Source organism: Melozone crissalis, unplaced genomic scaffold (genome assembly GCF_028551555.1).
Source record: "Melozone crissalis strain CALT ecotype California unplaced genomic scaffold, PUWL_Pcris_2 ptg000042l_1, whole genome shotgun sequence".
Lineage (NCBI taxonomy): Eukaryota > Metazoa > Chordata > Aves > Passeriformes > Passerellidae > Melozone > Melozone crissalis.
In genome coordinates this window covers 46,744,492-46,771,911 of record NW_026535820.1, presented here as the reverse complement: position 1 = coordinate 46,771,911, position 27,420 = coordinate 46,744,492, and the positions used below count along the sequence as shown (strand labels likewise).

The following is a 27,420-nucleotide window of genomic DNA, read 5'->3' as shown; positions in this document are numbered from 1 at the left end:
TTGATCCATGTGGTTCTCAGAGTCTTGCAGTCCAGCCAGACTTTCACTACCTTATGTTCTATGCAACCAATAAAGTCCTTAGTATGACTTTGGGGATATTGGGAGAGAACGTGTCAAAAGCTTTACTCAGGTTGAAGGAAGGTATTTGTCCTGATGTCTACATCTACTTGTTTCATCAGAGAGGACAAGTCCATCAGGAAAGATTTCCTCTTGATGAATCCATACTTGCCAGTCCAAGTCAGGCTGCTGTCCTGAAAAGCTTTCTGGGGACTTGCTTTATAAATTACATAGAGATGCAAGGAAGGTTGACCAGCTTTGTGGTTCTGTGCATATTCCTTCTTACTGTTTTTGGAAATGAAGATGATCAAAGGGCTGAAACACCTCCCCTGTGAAGATTGGCTGAGAGAGTTGTGGTTGTTCAGCCAGGAGAGGAGTCTCTGGAGAGACTTTACTGCACTCTTCCAGTATGTAAAGATGCCTGCAGATTATGGCAACGGCATGTAGTACTATGACAAGGGACAATGCCTTTAAGAGAAAAGAGGGTAGGTTTAGATTGGGTTTTTCTTCACTGGGAGGGTGGTGAGGCACAGGCATAAGTTCCTCAGAGAAGCTGAGGATGCTCACTTGTGGGAGTATTCAAGTCTATCTTACATGGTGCTTTGAGGACCATGATCTAGCTTTCTGCTGTGCCTGCCCATGGCAGGAAGGTTTAAACTAGATGACCTTTAAAGGTCTCTTCCAAACCAAACCTTTCAGTTATTCTGTAGCAGGGAGTATCTCCCCAATGACAACAGTCACTCCATTCAACACTGCTGGATGTATCCTGTCCCATTTTGCATTTCTCCCGTTTACCTCCACACCTCTAAAATGATTGAAAGAATGAGGCATTTTATCAGCAGATGGAACATATTTTCTTAAAAACTCCTGAAGCCAGTAAATTGAGTTACCAAATACAGGAGCTGTTAACCATTAGAATTATAAGAGAAATGACTGATAATTCAGTTCTTCAGTTTCTTAAAGCAAAATTAGAACCTTCCTGCACTATATTTATCAATCAAACCTCAGTTGTTGGGCTTACTATCAGAGAAAGTGAGTGGAGTCTTTTGTCTCGTCTTGCATGTGACTGCCACTTAATGGTTCCTTCTTGGCTAGAATCTATAGAATTGCCATTGCAATCCTTTCCTCAAGGAGAGCCACTCTCCAGGAGCTTTGATTTAATGGTAGAAAGAATCAGAAGAGTAAAACAATGACAACAGCTTATCTAATGCTATATCAAAACAGAATTGACGAATTTTACTTTTTCAAAAACTTTTTTTTCATTTTGGAAGATACGGGATCAAAACCAAAGTATTTCAGTAAGCCTTTTTATGGGAATAACACTTTATATGATGTGCCTTTCCTACACCTTTAGTGAACAGATGGGTAGTAATCGGTTATGAGTTCAGTTGGAGCACTAAAGAAAATGTTGTCATTTTTTCTCCTGCTAGCCATTTATCTATTTAATTCTTTGACAGAACAGAGGAAATGTAACTAAATGTTCTGTTTTAATTAAAATGAAAGTAAATTTATTAGTCAGGGAAACTCTGTGTACTGTTTATGCTTGGGGAATAGAACAAACATATGTCTCTGCTTCATTGTTTGTCACCATCTAACACGAGGTTATTTCTTGTTGCTTATTTGGCCTATTAAACAGATCATACTAGTCATGAACTTGATTTTTTCTTAATTCTAACTAATTACAGTGGGCACTAATAAGTAAATGGCAAAAGAAAAGCACATCCTGAGAAGCATTCCAGTAGATGGTGGTTCTATTAAATAAATGGCATCCATGACATTACCTACATGGAAGCATGTAGTAGGCTTGTGGAACTGCAGTATTTCTTAACATAAAAATAAAGAGAGTCAGAATCAAATTGCTTCTTGACGCTCATTTCCATTTCTTCAGTTGTCATATTGCCTGGCTAGGGGAATGACACAGAGGGGCAGCAGGGAGGGGCTTTTACTTTGGTGATACTAGAAACTTAACCCCACTGGAATTTTTAAACCTTCAAAATAATCTTATTATCTACTACTTGTGTCAAGCACACTGGAGAGGGATAGACACACAAGGCTAGGCACTGCAGAATAGGAAGGATGCTGTACCTACACATTAGCCTTCATGGGGAAGAATCCCCATCAGACACAGTGCTGAAGGGTGCTGATGTGGACGGTATTATATGGCTTTTAATCTTATTTTCTCATTTGACACTTCTAAATAAAAATGTTGTCAACCCAACAACAGCTTTCAGAATTTGGAAGTGACCAAGAAGTTTATCCTTTGTTTCACTTCCGCTGTTTCTTCCTCTTTCAGAAAAAAAAGATGAATCCTTTTTCCTACTCTAATTGTAAATTAGTTTAATCCAGTTAAGAGAACCACTGGAATTAGACATTAACTGCCTCTACATCCATGCACTAAACACTGTTGTCCCACAAATTATAAGTGATTCAACGACTGGAGCTCTACTACAAAGCTCAGCAAATTTCAAAATTCAACTTTGTCCTGTGTTAGTGCTCAGTATAATTACAAAACATGGCTACTAAAATATAGTGCAAATTTCTCCCCTTGTGACAAAGAAGGCCAACAGAATCCTGGGCTGCATTAGAAAAGCATTACCAGCAACTTAAGGGGAGTTGTCCATTGCCTTGGTCCTGGTGAGACCATTTGGAGTGCTGAGTCCCATTCTTAGCCCCTCAGTACCCAACTCATGAGTGATCATGTACTAGAGCAAGTGCAGCAAGCAGTCATGTACCTCATTCATGGATCAGAATATCCACCATATCAGGTGAAGCAGATAGGCAGTGCTGTTTGGCCAGGAGACAAAAAGGCTCTGGGAGTAAATGTAAAAATGTAAAAAATACCTGATGAAGCAGGGGAGGTAAGGAAGAGAAAACCAGACTCCTCTCAGTGGTGCCCACTGCCTGGGCATGAAACTATTTACATATATTGCTATATTTAAGTATGTTGTTGGTCATGCAGCTTTTTGGAAGGAGCAAAACGACATCTGTACACATCTTCATCCTGGAAGAAGTGCTAAAAAAGAATGACTGGAAAAACATACAGCTATAGTACAAGGAGAATAGGATAGAGTACAGAAGGACTGCTAAGTTTCAGTGAAGATTCTATATCAAAAATTACCCAATTTTTCCTTCACATATCTTCAGCATCATTCAGCATTATGGTTTCAATGGAAAGGATATTCCAACTTCAGTAGAAGTCACATCATCATCTTGTAACATATTATATTTACCCTTTTTTTGATCTGCCCTTAGCATACTGTGGGCTGAGTCTGAGAAGCAATTTCATCTTAGTAAAGATAAAAAATACATAATATGCCCCAGAAATAATGTCCTTTTGGATTATATTATGAAAACTTGTCTCTAAATTGTCCCAGAAGCCTTTGCTTGTTAGTATTTCTCTACCACTAAGCAATACTTTATTAAAGCGATAGTTGCAGTGGAAAAGAAGGTTTTATCTCACTACCAGCTGTAAAAGCCAAACTCCACCAAATACAGTGTTCATAATTTGAAATAGGAAATATTTGTATCTGATGTTTTATACAGAGTATCTGAATAACCATTCGCAACAATTCAGAGAGAATCTTGAGAGGATTTAATACCAGTCTGTGTATGAAAAAGGTTTATTTTTGCCTACATTAATTTCAAATTTCAAGATAATTTCATTGACAGATTTAAACTTACAAAAATGTCACCCATTATACACAAACATAATACAATTACCAAGACGTATCCCATTTTACACTGGTCAGTGCATGATCCACAATTACACAACTGTATTAGTTTCCCAGGAAACACCCCAATTAAGCCAGTTTCTTGATTGAACAGTGTCTCTTATAAACATTAGTGTGAAATTCCACAGGATGGGCAGAAAGGTCTACTAATGTCTAAGTTAATTACCGCACTGACTTCAGCTGAGCCTTATTTCTTGTCTGTTTCCATGCAGACACAGAGATTGACACGCCATGCTCTTCTTTTGCGGCCCTTTATATTTTCTCCATCTTTCCTGCATTCAGAAAGGACTGATTAGCTCAGAGTTTTATGGTAACAGGTAGCAAAATGCCAGGCATTATGTTGTTTTCTCCAAGTCCTGTCAGTATATTTTGCCTGCTGTTTCATGGAATACTAAAGGCAAGTGACTATATTATCGCAAGTTTTTGTGACTGGCAACTGTTACTGGCATCATATATCTAGGAACAGCTGTTGTTGTTTTATTAGAAAATACTCCAGTGATGCTTAGTGTAGAAAGGAGCCAAGCCAGTATCAGCAGTGTCATTCCCTCTGCAATTAGTATAGTGTAGAATTTGCTAACCTGTATTAAAAATTTACTTTTTTTAATCAACTATTTAGATTTTCTAGAGGAAATGCAGGCCTTACAGAATATTCAGAGGCAGTATGCAAAATAAATTGTCTTAATCGTATTTCCTCTGAATATTGTGCACATTACCAAATTAAAAATAAAATGGAGGCATGGTATGAGAAACCTCCAGAGAGTCTTCATTAGGAGCATGAAGATAGCTCAGTTGTATGTTCATTTACTAGGCAAGTTAAAAATTTCTGTCTCACTGTTATGCATCAGAATATGAAAACTTTTACTGCCATGATCTATTCTGGTATTATTTTCTGTTAGCTACCTAGAGATGAAAATGTAACAATATTGTAACAATGTAACAATTTGATGTCAAAATTATTTTTGCATTTTTATATTTTACTATATTTAAGTCCTCTTCAAAATTGAAATAGCAGTAGTGTGGTGAGTCAATTATGTCTCATTGTGATTCATCATCAAACTATATACATTATTTTTATATTCAACTTGACATACTAATGCTTTTTAACTCAAGGCCCAATATTAATTCCACTTGGTGATATATTTTGGGATGACCATTTCTAAAGAATTGTCATTAGTAAACCACATACAAATTTTAAGAAAATTCATTTCTGCATAAATTAGTAGCTGTGAAAATATTTATTAATAAAAGCCAATTAAAATGTTCATCTACTAAGACAAGAAACAGATATTGGTGAAGAGTGTCAAATATATTTGGGACCAGCTCTTATGTGCTGCAGCTGAGAAGAAAAATAATGATTAGTGAATGTGAAATTTTTGGCAGGAAATTGTAGAATCCTTTGTTTTCACTCTTTCAAAACTAGGAAAAAGGGAAGGGGTTTGTAATTTTGAGCAGACTAAGAAGATGCTGCTGGAAGTAAGGATTACTATGTTATTCCCTGGTGCTTTTGAACAAGAATATGAAAATTCCCAGTGCAATTGCTCTCAGTGTGTGAGCAGAGGTACGTGGCAGGGACTGAGCAAATTTCCTTCAGCTGCAGCTGTAGCTATTAGAGTACACAAGTTTAAGAAAGAGTTGGACTTAAACTTTGCAACATCATTATCTCAATGTGATCTTAGCCATTCCTCATATATCTGTCTTGCATACAGAAACTTTGTAATCTATAAATGAGCTGGAATTTTCATTACTTTTTGTATAAATGAACCACTTAGTGTTTTTCTAATTGGTTGACTGTTAGCTGGATGAATAGTTCTCTAGCAGTTACCTGCAAGACAATCAATTCATGTTTAGCACATTAAACACCCCCAAAGAGAGACTGATTTTATGAGCTTATTCTATTACCTATTAACTGGAGCTGCAAAACATTTTTTTTGTTTTAATCTGCAGAAACTAGCTTCCTTTTGGTACAGCTGTAGATTTCCTTCATAACTAGTCTATGTCCTTTTCAGTACTGCTTTTAAACATAGCCAGTCCCCAAGTCAGAAGGGACAAAAAGAGCCTCTTCTTCTCTTCTACCCCTGCAATCATTGTCAGGAGCTCTTCAGTCTGGGAAGGGAACTTATTGAACGTGATTGATGAAGTTCTGTATTTTGATATATTGCTAGAATTGTGTAAGTTTGCTAGATTCCTTAGGCAAGACCCATGCATACAATGACTTCAAGGGTTATATCCAAATTTCCATGGAATCCCTTTGGGGATACTGCTGCAGTCCCAGACAGTAACTTCATTTTGAGATTCTTTTCATCAGACTTTTTTTCCCCATGACAAATTCAAATTCTTTTAGCATTCAAACTGATGAAAGGATTGACCTAACATCAGTAACACCAAATCTCAGTATTTAGTCTTAAAATGTAGGCTTAAAAGAAATGTCAGAGTTCATTGAGGCTAGTTTTTTCAAACTGTCAGCTTTTTCCTTGAAATGGCATAATTTTGAATTCTTACGAAAACTTTGATCATTGTATATCAAATTAGCCTGCAACAGTGGATATAATCTCTTTAAACAGATATTCTTTACTCTTGCCTCTGAGAAGTCTCTGAAATATGTCAATACAAGTGCATGTGCATGTATTTATTTTATATGTATATATGAAGAAAGAATTGCAGATTTTCACCTTCTAAATGCTTTTCGAAGCATCAAGACTTCCCTCTGCTTGTCAAACATCTTATTGCAGAAACAAATGATTTGATGACACATGTTCTGAGTATCTGGTGAATATTCATAATTTTGTCTTATTCACTGGAAATTACTGAGAAAAGACCTTAAAATAAAATGCTGCGTTTCCAGCCATATCCCTGGGTTGTTACACCTAAGCAGCATGTCATCCAAGGGTAGGTAGGCTGAAAGGTAACCCTGTATTTTATCTCTTTCAGTTTATGCACTGAGGTGGGAATCTTTGGAGGATGGTTTGACATGAATTCGTTTTCATGTTATATCGTCTGGAGTTTCAGAGAATGAAAGGAAATGTGTCTTTTCACTCCTTTTTTGATTCCTTTTTCCCCCTCCCTGTTACTAACACAACTACTTCCCTGGCAAAGAGATTTAAAATTTGCTTCTGCCATAGTGCAGTAAAATAGTGAAAGCATCTGGGTAGAAGCAGCCCATCCCCCAGATCATGAGATCTGTCTGAATCTGGAGCTATGCACTACCTAACAGAAGTTGCATGAGAGAGAACACTCTGAAGACTGTGTATTAAAGCATTGATTCATATGTGCTGCAGCTGCAAGCCAGAGGACGTATAAATAGCAAATTGAAACAGCTTCCATTTCATTCCCTCCAAGAGCTTACATCCCCCAAATTCAAACAACTAGCTGCTTCTTGCCTTCAATTCCCTATCCTGCTAGCAAAATCATTTTTAATGTATGTCGCTGAGCAGCTCAGAGCGATTTTGTTTGAAAAGTTCTCAAAATCCAGCAGCCCAAGTGATCTCAGTGAGCAGTGTTGTTCTTTCCATCTAATCTGGCGTAACAGCTTTCCTTCCGGTTACGTTAAATTGCAGAATTACTCTTTTCAGCTCTGCTTTTCAAATCTAGATCATTTTTACATGGGGTACCTATCATTTATACTTCAGATGCTGCTTCTGACCGTAATACATTAAGGAAAAAAAAAAAAAAAAAAAAAAAAAAAAAGGCAGTAGCTTTCTTTTCTTTCATCCTGTTGTTTCCTGCTGGAGCTTTGGGACTCAGGCACACTCTGGTTTCATGGCTCACTCCAGGATACATGTCCTGCTGGCTGGAAGCAAAGCCCCTTTGCACCAGCAGGGAATGTGCCAGGGCTTTCACTCATATGTTAATTACATTTTTAATATGCTGCTTTAGTGGGTTGAGTAAGCAGAGTCTGACACGGTTGCCCCATTCCTGAAACCCAGAATCAGGAGAATGCCATTAATCTTAATTCCGAATAAGGTGTGTTTGGAGTAAAGATGTTATACAAGGTCCAGATTTTTGAGTTACTTTTGCATCAACCAGCCTGCCTTGATCCAGACCAGCCTGAAAGGGCACAAATTATCCACCAGCTTACAGTGACTGATGTAGTGATATGAATACAGGGATGTCAGAGGGCAGGAAATCTTTAAAGGAGTGGGACTGATCTGGTAGGGGACGGGCTGCTAACGTGACACCTCCTGTGCCCCACCACGATTGGAAAGAGGCATTAAAGGGCATCATTCAGTCTGAATCTTACAGCCGGACCGTGTGGACGGCTGATGAACGAGCCAGCAGTGGAATGTTTAGCAGGCTGTGACGACTTTGCACAGAAATAGGAAAATTTATCGCCAGCTTGCCACAGCAGTACCGTACTGCCCGCTTTCGGTGGTGCGCCCCTTCTGTGCACTCCCGCCCGGCTCGGCAGCCCAGCCCTCCCGGCTCCCGGCCCCCCTTCCCGGCACCGAATTCAGGGGCTCGCTGTCACCAAGCTGGAGCCGTCCTTCTTCTGCACCTCAAGCACGAACAGGGGGGCTTCGCAGCCGCCGCGCAGTTACCGGACAAAGATATCCCTGTGCCCGAACCCACCGGTTATATCGGTACGGGAGGACGGACGGACGGATGGATGGATGGATGGATGCACGGATGGATGGATGGATGGATGGATGGATGGATGGATGGATGGATCGGTATGTAGATGGCTGAATCGCGCATCTGCCCGAGAGCCGGGGCTAGCCCGGCGCTGCCATCGCGCGCAGGAGGCTGCTCGCATCCCCGAAGTGCTGGCAAGGGAGAAAACAAGGCGGGGAGGGGAGAAGCGCGGGGGCGGGCGGGGAGGGGAGGCGGGCGCGGAGCGGGGCGGGGGCGGCGGCGGCGCGGCCAATCGCCCGGGCTGCCGGCGCTGCAGGAGCGGCGGCGCGGCGCTCGGGGCTCCGAGGGATGCGGAGCCGGGCCCGGGTACCTCTCTGAGGACGGCGAGCAGCTGTGCCGCCAGCACTGCGAAAAGTCCCCATTTGCTTCTTATAAATTAAAGTGCCTTGTCACCAGTTAGGGCAAGTCAGCCAAGGTAAGGCTTAAATAAAATGACACTTTAATATGTGGCAACATGGATATTTCTGGACAGCGGTGCCGCTGACACAGCCTTCTAAGTAGCGCAAAATATTTTGTGCGATAATGCTGTCGTAGTGGGTGCACAACCTGTAATTTGTCTGTGTTAAAGTTGCCGCTGGTACGCAAGCCTTACCCTTGTGGTGCTGTAGGAACGTGTTTGCTTATCCGAGGCAGTTGCAAAGGGACCTGCAAAATACAGGCGTAGAAAGGTAGCGGCGCTCTGTGTATGTGTTTGTGTGTGACCGTGTTCGTAATACCTACAGTTCTGCTCCTTAACTTACGGGGATAATGTGCAGATGCATTTTAATGGTGATGGCAGGCAGATTATTCTTTGGCTCAACTCACATGTGTGAGCCTTTTTATACAATAAAACCGCATGCCATGGTGAACTATATGTGGAGAACATTAAGCTTGGTATTTGAATAGCAATTTCAGGGGTTTGGGTCCCCCCCTCCCCCCCCCCCCATGTTTGTAACATTATATGTGATAACTGAGGATTGAAATTGCAGCAAAAGCAGACCTCCTGCAGATTTGCCTTTAGCTGCTTGTTAAAGCTTAAGCAGTCACCTAACTTTACTTTGTGTAAAGGGCACTGTAAATAATGCACAGGCAGAAATAAATCCTCTCTTCATCTCCTCCTAGCCCACCCCAATAGTACCTCACCTAATGAACAAAAACTACCCATGTACCTTTAGTTCACACCACATTTTGACTGATGGAACTGTCAGTGGTCTGGAACTGAGTGTTTTGGCAAGCAAGGAGTTCCCTAGGATGACTTTGCTAATGTGTGTCTCTGAAAACAACATAGTCCTGAACCTGTGTGTGTGTGTATGCGTCTGTGTGTGCCTGTGAGTCTGTTTTGTGTACAGGAGTGACAAGATACAAGGAGGACAGGGTACAGAAGCCAATGAAATATGGCAAACGTAGATGCCTGCATGTGTTTCTCTGACTGGATCTCTGTAAAACAGTATGAGCATTTCTCATATTTCAATGTAGTTTATCATTCAGATTAGGGGTTGGGATAAATTCAATTTCATGTGCATCAATGCCCCATTAGTTTTTCACAATCAAAGGAAATACAATGGAAAACACAGGTAAAATTATGACTTCAGTTAGTACAGGTGATAAAATCACTTCCTATATTCAAGATACAGAATGTATTTTTCATTCCGAGACACTAGGCATAGCTCCTTCCTTTCCAAATCTTTACTTCTGTGCTGCAGTCAGCCATACACAGTTGTGTGAAAACACTGAAGCCTTCCTTCTGCATAAATTGTCCTTCTACTGAATAGTAGTAAATGTTTGTTTTTGGGGCAAATATAAAATTAATTTAAAAGTTTGCCATGTTTGGCATTTTGCCTAACTCTAAAGGTAAGAAGATTCAGAGAAATAACCAAAAGGCTTCTTTAACCTACTTCACTGCCTTTGACAGAATATTTCATTTTATTTCATTTAATTTCATATTTTTCTGAAGAAGACATAGTACGGCATAGTTACCTAATGCAAATTAAGGTGTGACTCTTTTTTTCTTGTTATGTATACCTATGGAAACTATGTAATGTTTTACTTTTGTAGTTAAAGTTACTAATCATCCTACTTTTTCCTTTCTGCTTAGAAAATGTCAATCAAACAGAAAGCAAACAATCCAACAAAAAACCTACAAAATGAATCAAGAAAACAACCAAACCAACACATTCACTTTTACCCGCTTCTTTTTTTTTTTTTTAATTGACTGGAGAAATAGTGTGTCAGACAGCACTTTCCTTTAAATAGGAGCAAATTCAGTGCACAAGCATGTCTTAGGGGGCACTGTGCTGCTGACTGAACCATTTACAGATGAGATCCAAAACTAAATGCCTTCAACTTGCAGGTGCTGAAGATCCTGAAAGACTTTCTAGGATAGCATTGTTGGCTCTACTATTAGGACAAAATGCCAGTCAAAATTTTTTATACTTTGTCTAGTTTAATTCTTCAAGTAGCTTAATTTGAGAGCATTGTTCTTAACTATCTACATTAAAAAATGTTGTTTAGTGTTTTTGTCCTGCAATGCAGAGACTGTAACTCAGCCACTTTGTTGGTGCATGCTGTGCTAATTCATAGTAGTAGCTCTGGTGAACATATGCGAAGTTATAAAACAACTGGGGATAAATGTCTTCAACATCCAAAATTAGTGTATGAGGGTGCATGTGTGCATGCCAGAGAGGCACAGTTGTTACTGCACCAGAACTGACATTCCTGTGGTGCGTAAAATTTACATAATGGCCTTCAGGGAATAATCTGTACTTAAAAGTGACTTTTTTTTTGTTTTTAACAATTTTGTCTCTGAACTCTTAAACATTTAACATATGAGCTCTAAACATTAAAAATATGAGCAATTGAATTACTAGTTCTCAATATGGTCATATGGAAGATTTCAACCTTTATCTCTGGCTGATAAATGAAACTTGAAAGGTATGAAAAATTCTGTTAACTATAGCTCCTGCTCCTGGTCAAGAGCTGCATTTCTGTTAATACAATTAGTGCTAAAAATTATCAGTCTTATCAGATTGAATAAAACCAGCTAAATACCAGTGAGTCATCTGTTCCATGCAGATGAACATGAGCTCCTGTTTGGACAGCTAACAGCTAGTTAGCCCTGGCAGACCTTTCCTGCAAAGGGGCCTAAATCTGCCCTCAAATCTGCCATCATGACACCATGGGGCACAGTTTCATTGCTTATAGGCAATGCAAAATAAAGGTGGCAGCTGACAGGGCAGGAAGTACACAAAATACATAGCAAACCCCCTCCAACAACATAAAGTGATTGCATTCATAGAAGAGATTTTATGCATCTTTTCTGAGAAGATGATACATGTGCAAACGTCATAAGAAGAAACTCCATATGAAAACCCCAGAATAATCTGCACAGGTGTATGTAAGCCAGCACATATATCTCACTAGCATAATTATGGTGGAAAACTTATTTTCCATTATCAGTAGAGCTGCAGTTTAAATAGTATGTGTATGATCTGGTGATAAATCAGGGCAAAGTGCTTAAACTTCATCATATACTTGATTGGCAGCCTTGGACTAGTCCCTAAATCACTCTGTAACTTCATGTATGACGTGAGCATTGCATAATAAGTGTAGAATGAACAATGAATATTATATGATACTGTTTAAAAAAAAATTGCAGAACCTAATACTGAAGTGTATTGTCTTCATTACTCTATTCCTTCTGTTTTGAATTATACACAATTTTGCCATCCATTTCCAGCAAATGAAGCCACATGGAATTTGGAAATTCAAAGAATGGAAGTGGAATTTTGAAGAAGTTTCTGAATTGAGGGCTAAACAAATAATGTATCGTATAAGGGACAACAAAGATTGGCATGATAAGATTTTTTTTTCCCTCCAAAACCTGGCTTTATCCAGAAAACAGTTAATGCTGAAATGTTTTAAAAAATGGTTTTAATAATGTACCATTAATTTTTTTTTTTTGACTGGTTTTAAGAATCAACAGAATTTAGAATAAAAAAGTTTGAGGTTGAAAGGAGTGAATAAGGCTGATCTCCTGTTTAGGGGTTGTGCTTATGTGGAGGAAGTTGTTGTTTCAGGGGTTTCTTTTGGGGACTGGGGTTTTTTTTTAAGTAATGTCTTTGTGGACTGAACACAATCAGGATAACATAATCATGAAGCTTTATAAGTAATCGACAGGCAACTTGGTAGCATTTGCACATCTGCAGTCCTTATATAATGAAAATACATTCTGCAGTTTCTTGAGGCCTGTAAGAAATACAGTTTTGCTTGATGGCAATTGCCATTTATATTTTTATGGAATTTATTCAAAACTGAGTAGAGGTAAAGCTGGGTTTGTTATAGAAAGGACAAAGCATTACTTTACTCCCTACTCCTTGTGAAATTGTTTGCTTCTTTTAAACAGATCTTCTTGCAAAAGGGAGTATATTTAGGTCACAGACAAATTATTCCATTCTCACTTCACCTTACCTAGGTTTCAGTACAATTTATCCAGTGCTTACAAGGCCAAATTTTCAAGGCTGCTTGTGAAGTGTGGTATAAAAATACACAAGCTAGCTGAGGCACCAGCTGCATTTCTACGCGCTAGGACTGTAGTAAGGATCTGTGAGATATTTTGTTCTTTTCTCCTTGTACTGTAGTACTGCACAGTCCACTGCAATATTGAACCCTGAAAATACTTTATAGTATTGAATCCTGAAAGTACTTTACAGAAGGGATCAGCCACATTGTCTTGACTTAGCAGATGGGATGAGTGATGTGGTAGGACCAGCAGTCTTTTCCTTATGAAATATCTTCAAGTTTTTAATGTACAACAACTGCTTTGAACCATTCTTTGGAGAAATCTGCCTCTCCCTGCTAGTGATATAGAAGTATATGCTTCAGTATAGGTGGTCTAAATGCTTCCTAGCATATCTTCTCCCTGTTCAGTATTCTGTTGAAAACAACCAACTCTATTTGATTGACTCTTCATTTTGGTATTTCCAGGTGTATAATAGAATCATGAAATGGTTTGGGTTGAAAGAGACTTTTGAAGAACCTCTAATCCAACTTGCTCTGCCCTGCCACGGGTTTAGCCATCTTTCACTAGACCAGGTTACTCAAAGCCTTGAACACTGCAAGGGATGGGACATTGACACCTTCCTTGGGCAGCCTGTTCCAGTGTCTCCCTCATGCACTGTGTTGTTTCATAATTGCCATTAAGCTCTTACAGCACAATTATGGGTGTATATATAGTAATTTTACGCACATATTCTTTGAGAAGGTACAAAGAAATCAATATCAACTTTTAAAAAGTACAATGTTTGGTACTCTAAAGGCATGTAAAAATTATGAGTAACATTGTGTGGCACTAGACTGAGCAAGTTTTTGGCGCGAGATGTCTTATGGTCACAGATGGGAATGTGCATTTTCATTATTATATGAAATGATTTATTTGAATTCTATGATTTGTCAACTTAACCAAATCAGTAATATATTGTCCTACAAAGTCATACATTTGGGCTTGAATTCTGTTTATTTTACATCTTGTTCTTGCTGGGTGGTATGACAGCTGTGAAGGACAACCTTTTGGTTCAGGACACTATGGTTGCTTTCATTTTCAGTAATTATACTTTGCCCAGAGAAAATAATCTTGATTTGTCTTTGAATTGTAAACATTTATGTATTGGGCAGCTCTTTGAAGGAGATTTAAGATGATGCTTCATGTTGAGGTGAATTGAATACTGAAGCCCATATCTCAAGCTTCAGTATTCAAACTTTCAGTCCTGCTCTGCTGTTGATAACATGACAAGCGATAGAACAAATAATTTTGAAAAATAGCAACATGAATAAAATCTCTATTATTGCAGGGCAAGTATTTGAAATATTCAGAGGCAAGTTTCAGACTGTCTCTGTAAGTCCTGTTCTATGTGTAAAATACATGTCCTCCTTCAGAAGAGAATCTTCCTATTATTACTGAAAAATTTGGTAGGTTAGTAATGGTGTCAGGCCAATAATGCTGCTATTAATTTTTGGGGTGTTGGAGTGCATATGCATGTGTTTGTGCATATTTGAAGAAAACAGTAGTTCCTATAAGGGAGGTAGCTCCTGTAGCTCATTCAATGGTGAGAAAGATTTAATTTGAGTGTAAAAATCTATTTTTAACACTGATGTATTGTATTAGCACCTGGGAAGTGCTGACTGCTCTAAATGTAAAATTTTGGCTTTCAGAAGAGGTGAAATAAAACTAGGGCATATGAGCACTGTAGCATGTTAGCCATTAACTGCTCATGGCAACTGACAATATATAAAAATACTGGGAAAGTCATTGATGCCTGGACTACAGTCCTCAATCTCTATTTCTTGTATTCTTTACATTTGGTCTTTCAATAAATAATAAGCTTTCTTACTGGAGTAATAAAATCAAGAAAAAAGCTACGCATCATTTATTACACGCAATTTCCACACACTTTGCTGATGAAGAAAATTTGTTATATATTTGCTGTTCATTAAAGCATGAATTCTTGCATTCATATTAGTGAATTTGAGCTCAGAGTTATTATCTTGACTATTCAGGCTAGAGAGATCTTAAATATTTTTCTATTTGCAAGAGGGAAGGTGTAAAATAATCAGCCCATTTATCATTGCATGTTTAGTTGGTTTTTTCTATTTTTTTTAAGTTATGAATAATCTAAGAAACTTATTCTAGAAAACTTGTGGAAAAGTATAATGCTTGTTCTTATACTCATTCATTTTCAATGAATGGGTAACTAACATTTTTAAGTCCTGTGTAGTTTTGTAGTAGAAACCCTTCTAAGTGATTTTGGAAAATGTCAGGACAACCAGCAAGCTAACACGTTTTCAAATGGAACTCAACATTTCTAGCCGGGTGGGCTTCTTTCAGTGTTATCTTGTGTACCCTCAGGACAGCTGTCCGAGGTGTACAGTGCATAATTCCCTGTGTATTAACAGAGTGGGTGCGCCAGAATTGTGCCAAGAGGCAGCAGAGTGGGAAGATAGCTGCTGATCCCGGCACAGATGATGTGACCTGCTGCCATAACTCCCTTCAAGCAGCAGGTGCCTCTTCCCAGGTGTTTAGCAGGCCCATTATGGACAAGCAGACTGTGCACAGCTTTTAGATAGGGAATGGGTTCCACAGTGGCCAAGTGCTGTGGTTCAGTCTCCGACTTTCTGCTGGGACTGCAGAAATGCATTGGCTTGACTGTGCATGGCATTTGTGTGCTATAAATTGGACATTAGGTTTAGAGGACTTAGGGGGAGTGATCACGTTGCATGAATATTTTCCTGGAAGAGGTCTTTATATTTATCAGATCCCACTCAATCAACTGCATCATTCTAATACCATGTTTTAAACTATTAGAGAGAAACATAATGTTAGATACCTCTTGGTCTATTAAGGAGGAGTTAGTATATGGATATGTGTTACCAGAGAATTGATCGTCATAAGAGAGCATGAAGGAGCTTACAGAGAATGTATGCAAAAATATTCAGCCAACAAGTTGCTGTTTTTCCCTAGTAATTTTTTTTTCCCCTGGGTTAATTTTCTGCTGGATTAGAGAGCTATGCCATTTTATAGGAAGGTTTGTCATGTTCTGGATCTAAAGCAGAGAAAGCTAGGGGAACAACAGCCTGGATGCAGGGAAAGAAAAATAGGGCACCATTATTTTGATAATCTTTCTTTAGCCATGAGGCAGATGAATGGAAAAGATGACCAGAGGGATGTTCCTTTGTAAGAACCTTTGAAAAGTAGCCTCCTAGATGAAAACCTTTTCAGGAGGTTTATCAATACCTCACAAGGAAAGCCAGCAGGAAGACAACTGACTATGTAGCCTTGCATTGTGACTTGAAGGCTAATGAACTTGAGTTCTTTCAGACTATATAGGTCAGGTGATGACTGATTTCCTAAAGCTATTATTACCTACTGTGCTACTGAAGCCAGTGGGATTATATTGTTACACTATTGTAGTGTGTTTGCTATGCTATGACATGGCTATACCTACCTATAAGTTTTCTAGTTCTGAACTGAAACAGGAGATGTCCCCATTTGTGTTTGTTTGGATTTTTGTTTGTTGCTTGTTTGCTTTCTTTTTGGTTTTTTTAATTTTTTTTTTTTAATTACAAAGAGGCATAACAGTCTTGAAATGCAGTGAGTTTCCTCCACAGAACCATTGTGTGATAATTTACTCCTTATATTATAATGAGCACTCGCTCTATTTATTGTGGAGCTTAATATGTTTTAATGACTGTTATGACTCCCCCACAAAGCAAAACTCAGAGTGTCTCCATGCACATGATTCATTTAATTGGATTTGTCAAAAGTTTTGGGACTTGTGAGCACATACTGTTTTGCAACATACAGCTATAACTTTGCTTTTAAAAGAAGAACATTACTTTCCTTAACTTTGGAAAAATCCCAAAACATAGGTGCTTGTATATTTAGCATTCACATTTTATATCAGGTGAAAGATGAGTGGTTTCATTAAAAAAGTTTGTATTAAATTGCAGCTTTTAAATTTGGTAATTCACCACATCCCCCCCCCCCCAAAAAAAAAAAAAATCTGCACTTTTTAGATTCAGGCTTATGTTTTTTGAAAAATATTAGTTAATATTTAAGTAGGTTTATAGGATCTGCAAACTAATTAGAGGCACATCAATGTAGAATTGTTTTTTGTGTTCTGAAGGTTTTCAATATTCTGGCAAGAACTGTGTTCAGGAAAATGAGAACTGGAAAAAGAATATCATGCAAATTGACTTGCAGACAAAGTCTTTAGCCTGTCAATCTGTCTAGTCAATCTTTGGTGTCACAAGAAGATCACCAGCAATCTACAAAGCTTTTTATAGTGACATTTCTGTAATATCTACATGCAGTGTTAGCCCTAAAGGAAACACTTTGCTCTTCTCTATGCTTTTGTGATGTTGCCACTAAAGATAGATTCAAACTGAGGGGGCTGTTTGAAAAATACTGTTTTATCAACATTGAGACTTAAAAATATCAACTGATTTTCTGAATTGGCAAAGTTGTTTATCTTTTGCAAACCTGAAGGTCAACTTCATTTTCTTATTCTAAAAAGTTCAGTGTTAGTAAATTCAAACTGATAGATAAATCTTTAATCAAACCATTCTTTTCTTTTCTATACTCTTTCTCTACTGTGACACTTTTATTTGAACAACTCTTATCATCCCCAAAGACTTGCAAGCAGAAATTTACTGAATTTATGACTACACAGCAATTATTTATTTTCTGATAGAAACATTAGATAGGTAAACTACTCACAGGCAGAATGTTATAATGCCTGATTACTTCAGTGTGAGGTCCTGCTGAGTCCCTGAACACCAGACAGCTACACTCAGGAAGGTCATGGTGAACCTCCATGGCATCTGAGGATGGGGCATTTGTTATTCCTGCTGAGTTCTTATGTTCCCAGTTCCCCACTTTTTCCATTATGTCTTTACACTTTTTAATGGCTTTTTCATTACTGCCCACTCTATGTTTTTACATCTGTCTTTATTTTAGCTGTAGCTACATTAAAGGTCCAAGTACTTTTGCTCCATTTTTGTAGAGTCTGGACATTAGAAAACATTATATTTGGAACAAAGATGGACTTTGAATAATTGCAGAAAAAAGGAACTTCAAATGGATAGTTTAAATCAAATTTGGCCTCATTCCTGCTATACTGTGAACATATATTGTCTGCAGGAAATGATAGCTTCTGGACTGCACATAATGACTGGCCTTTTCAACTCCTGTCTCCCATGTATCTCATGCCAATAAAAGGAAGTGTTGTGTACCTGATGTGCAATTCTGCTGACCAATTTTAGCAATTGATTAAAAAAGGGTAGAAAGTAAAGGATAAAAGAGATGAAATAAAGAATTCAATAAGGAAGTAAAAGTATGTCATTTAAGAAAGAGATTGAAGCCTTTTTTGGCATATGATACAAAAAAAGAAGGGCATGACTAAACCTGTTTTTTGCTCTTCTTGAAGTATTGTTCCAGATTATTGTAGGAAAGGTGTCAATTAGAGTCAGCTCCTTTATGCCTTCTTATCTCTTTTTTTTCACAAGAAGATGTAGTTAGTTTTACAGTTTGCCACATAAAGGAGTTGATTTTTTTCCCCCTCAAGAAGCTATTTATGCAGTAGATATCTTACTCCTAAAGAGGATTACAGGCTTAGACCAAATAATCAGGGTTTGTAAATACTTTTTTATGATATTATAAGCAATATACTAGATATTGAAAATTATACCTATCTTCTGCCTAATTTTGGCTCACCCACCAGGGCAAAATGTATTTGCATACTGAGCTGAATCTTAACCTTGAGATATACTGAGATCCTCAGCCCTCATCTTTTTATTGATACTTCCGCTTAACAGCACAGAAAGAAATTCTGCAGAGGTGGACCCTGTTGGTATTAAGCTTCCCATCACAGAGACCAGAGGGCTTCTGCACAGCTGCCACCATTCTTGTAGCCTGAGTAAAGTGCACCAAAAATTTGTCTTCAGGAAGGAAGTTCTTTGCAACAAGGTCGACAGGAGGACTTATTCAAAACGCCTTCTTCAGACATATATATATATATATATCCACAGCTCTGCATCGGCTGTAACAGTAGTGGTGTGTAAAAATTTACAGATTTAGGAAACGGTCTACTTTATTTAGGATAAGGAAATTTTTTCTTGCTATAAGGACTAAATGAATTCTGCATGTCAAATCTTTACCTAAACTGGGGAAAAGAGCCCCACTAACCAGAGCAACTTTTCAGCACTTGAAATAGATTAATGTTTTTCCACTTAGTGTTTCTTATAGCATAGCTCAGTTGAAAGGTATCAGTTTGGTGTGGGGGTTTTTTGGGTGGTTTGTGGTTTTTTTCTTTGCTTGTTTGTTTTGCATTCTTTCTTTACAACTTACCTTAAAATGATGGGTCTTTCTATATCCCATGCAGATATTTCCTTTGTCTTTTACTCTATTCCTTGTTGCATACACATCCTTTCATTTTTATTTGGTTACTCTGCAAGTTGTATATAACTACAACAAATACACCATTCCTGTGTGTGACATCTCAAAAATATTGTTATTGCATAGATTCCCAAAGGTCCTGTGAGACTGGTATCTTAACATTTATTCAGTCTGATCCTCTACAGTTTGCACTATTTCAGCTCAAAAGACCACATAATTCCGTACTGCCTAAAGGCATGAGAGATTGGTTTTTCTCACAAGCAAAATGAATAGGTATTTTCAGCTCCCTCCATTTTGTTTAAAGTTTGTCTTTGAAAGCTTAGGATGATGAATTTGAGATTTCCTTTCAGGCACATGCTTACTTCTTTCCATCACTTATATTTTAAGGTCATACTTTTCACTTCTCATTGTTCAAGTGCAGTAGAGGCTTATTGAACTCTTCCTTGACAGATAGTACAGACACACTGCAGTACTACTTTTCCTTTTGAAGACCTTTTTGTACCTCCAGTGCCCTGTGGTATCTTTGATGTTGCTTAATTGGAATCTCAGAAGTGAAAAAATAAATAGCTGAATGAAGATGTGAGTGGCAGGCCTAAGGTTGTACATAATCTTAATTTGCTTTCAATCTTTCTTTTATTCTTATGCCTTACAGTGAGGTAGCCCTCTAATATTATTGCTTTATTTATTTCTATCACTCATTTCTGCATTTGAGTTTCTCAGTTATCTGTCTCCCACACTTTGAACAGAAGCTCCTGAATTTTCATTTGTCTTCATGGTCCCTCTGAATCTGTCTCAGAACTTTTAACCGGCCTTCTTTTTAACTAGTAGTCTTTCTTGAACAGGTAATTTTTATCCTTTCTCACCTACTTGTCTCACCTAGTTTAGGCTTAAGTTTCTTAGGACAGGAGTATCATCTTAAAACTCTATATAAATATGCTTCACAAAGACAGCTCAGCAGAAGTTCTGCATCTAATTTGTGATTTCCCAGTGCAGTGATAGAGCCCAGCTGCCAATAGTTACATGGAAAGAGGCTCAGGAATCTGGTGGGATATGGATTACAGGTGGAAATTGCCCTGACACCAAGGAAGGGCAGGCACAGGGGTAAAGTTGAGGCACACAATTCTCCTCTTCTATTGCAGTGGAGCAGCTGTGCCAAATTTGTAGGGCTCCAAAAGAAGAAGGAGGTCAAGAAAATATAGTGATGAGTGGGAGGCCTTGAGTTTCTGGCAGTTGTATTGCCAGGAGACAAGAGAAAGGGCACTGCGGGGAGCTAGAATCAGCAGTGGAGGGGTCAGAGCCAGGCTCCCCTGGGAGGTGCACAGCAATGGGGCACAGGATGGTGGCCACAAGTGTCCATGAAGGAGATTCCTGTTGAATTTGAAGAGGTAGCTTTTCACAGGGAGCAAGGTTAAGCTCTGGGACAAGTTGCTCAGAGAGAGACCTTCAGACTTAGATGTTTTAAAATTCATCTGGACATGGCCCAAAAACAACCCAATAAAACTTAGAAGGTAGCCATGCCTTGGGGAGGAATCTGGACTTTTTTGATCTCCAAAATTCCTTTCTACCTACATTTTTACTCTTATTGCTCACTCTGCAGTCTTATTTGCAGTAAGTGTTGACTTTATCATTTGCTATTTTTTAGAAATAGCAATCTGTAGAGGTCTGTAGAGCTATTGGTGATTTCACAGGGATAAATTCAGTTCTAAGTCTTCAGGACTATATTTGCCTGACTTGGAAATGTATTGAATCTATTAAGTGCTCATTTCTAGTCACTTTGGATGTGAACATCCACTTCAAACTTCAGTAATTGGAGAAACCAAGTTAGAGAAATAGAGCTATTTTTTAGAGGATATTTTTTATGTGCACTGATTATTAAATCAAGTACCCTTCTTCCAAAAAAATATAGTTTTGAGAAACGTAAGAGTATTTGTGGAGAGGCAAGAGCATAAGTGAATGGAAGAATTCAAAACTTGGAGCAAAAGAAGGGTAAGTATCTTGTTTTTCATAATGGCAAGAGTAGAATTGAATTATAGAATTTTACATCATTAAGGCCAAAGGAAAGGATGAACCTGTGAAGGTGAAGCAAAATATTTATATGATCTTGGGTTAAGATAGAGGAAAAAAAAAAAGTGATGGCCAGGACAATCAAAGACTTGTTTGGCACTGGACTATTATCTGGACGAATGAAGTTTAAGCTCTTAAAACAAAATTGCTCAGATCATCTGGACACCAGATCATTCTAGAAAATAATGATGACAGGAACATTCTTTGTGTTCTTAAAATATTTCCTTATCTAAGATAACCCTCTTGCTTAGTAGAGCGGAATTAAAGTCCTTCTTCTGATTTCTCTGAGTTTAGAATTAGTTTTTCCCCTCGAGCAGCATGCCAGTACAATTAAGAGCGTTAATTTACAGAATGGCCTGGCAGAAAACACTAATCTGTAGTGCTTTTTTTAGTGGGTTGGGGCCTAGCTGGCATTAAGCATAAGGAAGCATCAACTCCCCTAAAGGACCAGCTCTAGTGCTCCATTTCTGTATGCATTTAATAATTTCCTAATTTTCACTGTAGCTTTTGATAATCCTAAATAAATGTTACATGTTTGTGCATTGTGCAACCTTTGGAGAAATCTCAAACAACCTTATTATTATCTCTTCCCAGCATATGCTAAATAGTGTAGAGAAAATAGGTCTCGCAGATGGACACAGAAAACAATGCAGACATTACATTAATATAATCTTTTTAATTACTTGTGACCTTTTACAAAAATAATGATACTATGTTATGTGCTTTTCTGCTTTAAGTTCTGCAGGAGTGTGTGTTTTTGAAACAAAGGACTTTTAAAAAATCCTGCTAAGTTGATTTTATCCTTTAGTTTTAATGCATTAGATTTTTCTTTATCTGGAATGTTTGACCTATTCATGGACAAGGTGCAGCTCAGCATCAGCTTAGTGAGAGACCTTTCCATTCTGATTTGCATGGACTACTATATTTCATCTTCTCTCAAATAATATTGAATGTACTAGCTGGCACTTGATAGAATCATAATTGAGTTAAACTGCCAGCTCTGGCCAGCTACTTCAAAATAAGCAAATGTTTCTATTTTTTTGGAAGGAGCACATACCTTCAGGAGTATATAATTTTTGGTGTTGTAGTGCCTCTTAGAGACACCTAACTCCTTTTCTACTTTTTGAGTGAGAATAGCAATTTAGAGTTTTGTTTTCTTTCCAGCATAAAAATCAGAGTGTATTCAATCCAGACAGAAATTACCAAAGTAAAAGCTTCACTCTTGCCTTTTCTTTCTTTTCCATGGAAGCAGTGTGTTTTATTTTGAATGTATGACAGATTGCAGACCGTGGAGAAAGGAAACATAGTATTTCTCTGGTGTTAATTAATGACAGCCTGTCTTTTATCTAGCTTGAAGGGTTAAAACTACTGAGTTAACATTTGAAAGTGCCTTTGATATTTCCATCTGAAATTTATGATCTCTTGTACAGAACTTGGACTGCAAACAACTCCTAATCCAGTTTCTGGAAAGTGACTATGTTAAATGAATATTTCCATTGCTATCTCAGTAAGATCTTTTTTATTTTTAGTTGTTGTGAAATTAGCAGAGAATAAATTTTATTTGAAGTAAGCAGAGAGGAAGCACATAGTTTTGGCTAAACCATGGGTTTGGAGCCCAAGAAGAAGGTGAATTTGCTGTTTCCTTACTTGCAAGAGAGAAATTTTTAGCTTGTGTTGTAGTCAACATTTGCTTGTGTTTAATGATTGGTCGTTGTTAGATAAATATCCAAAGGGACTGAACCACTGCCTAGCTTTTACCCAGTGTCTATGGGATTTGGCAACAACTGGGTTCCCAGAGACAGTGTTTGCACGTACCCAACACATAAGCTCTGGAGCTGGCTTTTGTAACCATAAGATGACCAAGGGAGGGGAAGAATTGCAAAGTGAATTTTATATGCTGTTGGGTCCAGTCAATGCTTCACATCAGCTACTTCCTGTAGCATTGTATTAATGTAGCCAGTCCTGGAAAAAATCTGCCTTGTGAGAATTCTCATGGTTGCCTATTTTTACTGGTTTTGATTATTCCATAAATGCGAGCCCATATGGAAAACTAAGGAGTTCTGTTCTCATTTTTTAGCTTCATAAGACAGAGGTTTTTTCTTAAGCCATAGCCAATCTCTGAAAAGGTTTAGGATTCTGTGATAATCTGCCACTCCTTCCTCTGATCGGACTCCAGAACTTTGAGGCTGTGGTCTGAAATGCTGACTTGGTTGCTACTGAGCTTGGTGGAAAGATTACAGCTCTGAGCATACCTCGGCTGCTCTTCACTGCATCCTGACAGAAATTATTATAGCCACCTGTCTGACAGTAGAATTGCATTTGTAGCTTCTCTTTACTGTGTTTCTGTCAAATATCTTGAACTGAAAAGCCAAGCTTAATTTGACACTAAGCATTTTGATCAGCACCAGCTCTGACTGTGCATGAAGTTAAGCTAGTAGACCTGAGGGTCCATGAGAAGAGAGATGTTAACGAGCAACTGGGGCATGTTGTGGATGGTAACTTTTTGTTTTTTGACTTTGTCAGCCAAAAAAGAAAGCTAGCAACAACTGTGTAGTTCTAGAAGTGTGAAAAGATGGGTGGAAAACTAGCAAAATATGTCATAGATTTGAGGATAAAAATATTTCTTTCTAGATTTTCTTTTTTGCTTTTGTCTTGCTGTGATGGGATCCAAATGAAAGTTTTCTTCCTTGTAACATTATATTTTTAGCCCGTGAGCAAGTGGGCAGTGATGCCTCAATAGGAGATTAGTTTTTATTTTAAATAAATTTAGAGAACTGAGGAAAGAACCCTGCTTAATGAACAGGTCTCCCAAAAATTAACTCTGAAGATAATGACCCAGAAATTTTGCTTATTAATTCCTGATGCAACATCAGTGAGGTCAAAACAGCTGCATAGAATGTAGCTTGGAAACAGCTTGAAAACATGGCCAGAAATCTCTCTTCAGATTTTTTTTAAATTACTTTTGGGTAGTTCCTGGTGTTACCTGAAATTCTACATCATTGTTTTCAAAAGTCATTGTTGTATCTGTAGGTCACAGGGCAGTTGAATTAATGTTGAGTCTAAAGATTTACTTTTTTTTTTCTCCTCAGAAATTGGCTAGTCAGATATTATCCTGGAAATTACTGAGGCGTTGGTCATGGTTTGCTTCCAGTGATGTTGTGGTGGCAATATGGTTAAAAGTTCTTTGGCGTGTCTTCCAGAAATGCATGCTTACTGTGGAAGATAAAAGAGGGTACAAACCTTGGTGGACATATGCTTGTATGAGCTCATATGAAGGCTGACTTTCTGATAAACTCTCACAGAAAATATATGGAAAGGCACAGGTGCTGTGTGTCTTTATCTCACCCTATGATTATTATTTTTAATAAATATAAGAATAATTTAAATTAAATTCACTAAATTTGTACATATAGTTTCCATGTTCTAATGGGTCTAGAGCAGACCCATTAAATAATGAAAAAGTTTTTGTAGCTACATGTACCAGTCTAGTTATTAAGGGAAAGGAAAAAAAAGGTTATAGCTTAAAAAAGTACACTTTTGAGAGACTGTAACATTTTCATTTATTTTAGCAGTAGATGCAGGTAACTGGTTGAAGCTGATAAAATCATAGGATATTTCTTTCCTGGCTCAGATCTGTTTTATGCCTTAGTTAGATGCAGCAATGTTTATGTTTGCACTCAGGTCACAGTTTTTCAGAACACAAATATTTGACAATCACTGTAATCACAGAAAGTTTACTCTGCAGATCAAGTTTAGTTTCGTACCAGAGATCTGAGAGATTTCCTTTGTAAAAGTTATTACTGATCATACTTGATAAGTGTTACAGACTTGCTGAAAATCATAAAGAGAGAAAGATCTAGGCATTGATCTCTACTTTCACGGATTCTTAACTTTATGTAGTGTGTCCAATTCTGTTCCAGTGGTGGAATAAGTCAGTCTCTAATGCTGGACATCCAGATAAACCCGCAGAGAATCAGAACTGGGTAACCTGCTGGCAAATAGGTGACAAAGGCTAAAAGAGCATCTAAGACTCAATGTTGTAGCTTCTTTCCTTACAATATATGTGACACAGCTGACATGAAATGGAAAGGTTCAGTTGTTAGATCTATAAAAATACCCACAAAGCACGGCCAAGATAAAAGGCAGAGAGTGGAAGGTCATATTTTCTTCTCAAATGGATGGTTCCTTGACTATAGGTGGTTTAGCAACTACAACTTGTGAAAGAAATATTTATTTTTTTAAATCTTTCCCTTTTTTTCCTCCATGAAGATCTTTTTGTTGTTATATCTTTTAGAAGAAAGGCTTTTCTTTTTCCTTTTCTATTATCACAAATCCAAAAGTAGCTTGTTGTAGGATAACCTTGTCAAACAAAGTCACATCTGAAGAGGCGAAACAATGATAAAGGAATGCCAAAGAGTGAAAAATGTCAAGATGTCAAGCATGTCTTCTGGATAGGTTAGAAGCTATTTTCAGGACTACATATTGAAAGGGAAAGAAATTAAGTTCTTTGGACCTAAGTCCAAAGTACAGTTTGGCTGTGAAAACTAGCAGTGCTTACACAGTGACAAGGTTTTGTCCGAAAAAAATCAACCAGCAATGTAAGAAGAGCCTAAAGCAAGGCATCTGTAGTTAAGATTTAACCTTGCCATAAAGTGGTTAAGCATTTTTTCTTTCACAAGTACAATTTTATAATTAGATTTATTGTTACTGCTTTGTTGGTTTTGTTGTGTTTTAGTTTTATTTGAAAAAGTAAAACTAAAAAAGAAGAAACTGGATTTGTTGAGTGTGTTGTCCTGGCTCAGGATTGCAGATGACCACAAGAAGAGATCTCTCTAGAGCTTTCAATGGTAAAAAATTTCATGTAGGCTGCTTTCAGAACTTGTATGAAAACCTTACCAGGGAAAAAGAGTCTTGCAGTGATTGTTAAGAGTCTACCTAAATATGCAAAAAACATGCAACGACTTGTGTGAGTATTCAGGACATAGGAAAAGGTTTTTATATTTCTGTAGAATCTTTAAATGTTTAAACAACTATCCTATCCACTTCCATTGTCTTAATTTTTTGGCCAAAGTGGTCAATAAAAAGGAATGTGACTCACTACATTAGGACATAGGTTGTGTCAGGGACACTTTACATGTTTTGTGATATAGGATATTTTAAAGGAAAACAAATGTCTCGATTAAGGTTAACACTGAAGGAAATTCAAATTACCCAAATTCTTGAAACTTAATGTTGTGTAAGGAGCAAAAAAAAGAGAAGTATGTCTCAAAATCTGAAAGTAGCTAATAATCTAGAAAATTTTTCTTGGTTAGGTCATTAATATAGTATGTATTAGACTGTGTCAGTAAGAGCAGCAAAGTAATCAAAAAAGAGAAAGGGGGAAAAATGAACCTTATATTATTTTCTCACTGCTGCCTAAAAGCAATTTAATAATTTAATACATGCAACAATATTTTTCATAGTATTTTAAAATCAGTAATTATTTCAGGGTTTGGCTGCAGTATATTTATGATTTTTGTTATCATAAATATCCTATGTCAGAGAGATTAAAATTTTGGTATGAAATTGTAGTATTTCAGTTACACTCTTAGAGTAGGCCTTAGGATTTGCTGTGCAAGGCACATCCAGGGGAAATACCAATGAATGAAGTTTTCTTGTAACTCTGTGAAGGACTTCTTGTGTTTAACAAAAGTAAAACCACAAAACAATCCCCCAAATAAAATGTTTTTTTTTAAGGTAATTAATATTTATACTAATGATAAATGATCTGATTACACATTGGACTATTATAAGGATATTTTTTCATTTAGATATCTCTTCCTTTGTTGTGCTGGTTAATCAGACCATTGCACTGTTCAAAATGTGTTAGAAAGAATCTAGAACTGAGAGATTTAGCCCAGTCATTTGTTCATTTTTTCAAAACTCTTCAAACTATATTTTTGAGTAACTAGCACCCACCACCATTAAAAATAAAATCGAACATTTCTCATTAGGATAATAAAGAAGGATAAT

General features: G+C 37.6%; 1 protein-coding gene across 7 annotated transcripts in view; it reads left to right on the top strand.

The window, feature by feature from the left end:
• CDH18 (cadherin 18) overlaps nucleotides 1-27,420 on the top strand; it is a 481,117-nt gene that overhangs the window by 252,473 nt on the left and 201,224 nt on the right. For 4 of the 7 annotated variants that reach the window (XM_054284631.1, XM_054284628.1, XM_054284632.1 and 1 more), the window contains exon 1: nucleotides 8,669-8,832. The exons of 1 other annotated variant lie outside the window; for it this stretch is intronic. The gene's annotated coding sequence lies outside the window, so the exon portion shown is untranslated. Of the gene's footprint in view, nucleotides 1-8,427; nucleotides 8,456-8,668; nucleotides 8,833-13,379; nucleotides 13,628-27,420 lie in introns of those variants that run through there. 2 more of the 7 variants (XM_054284629.1, XM_054284630.1) reach the window with 2 other exon arrangements.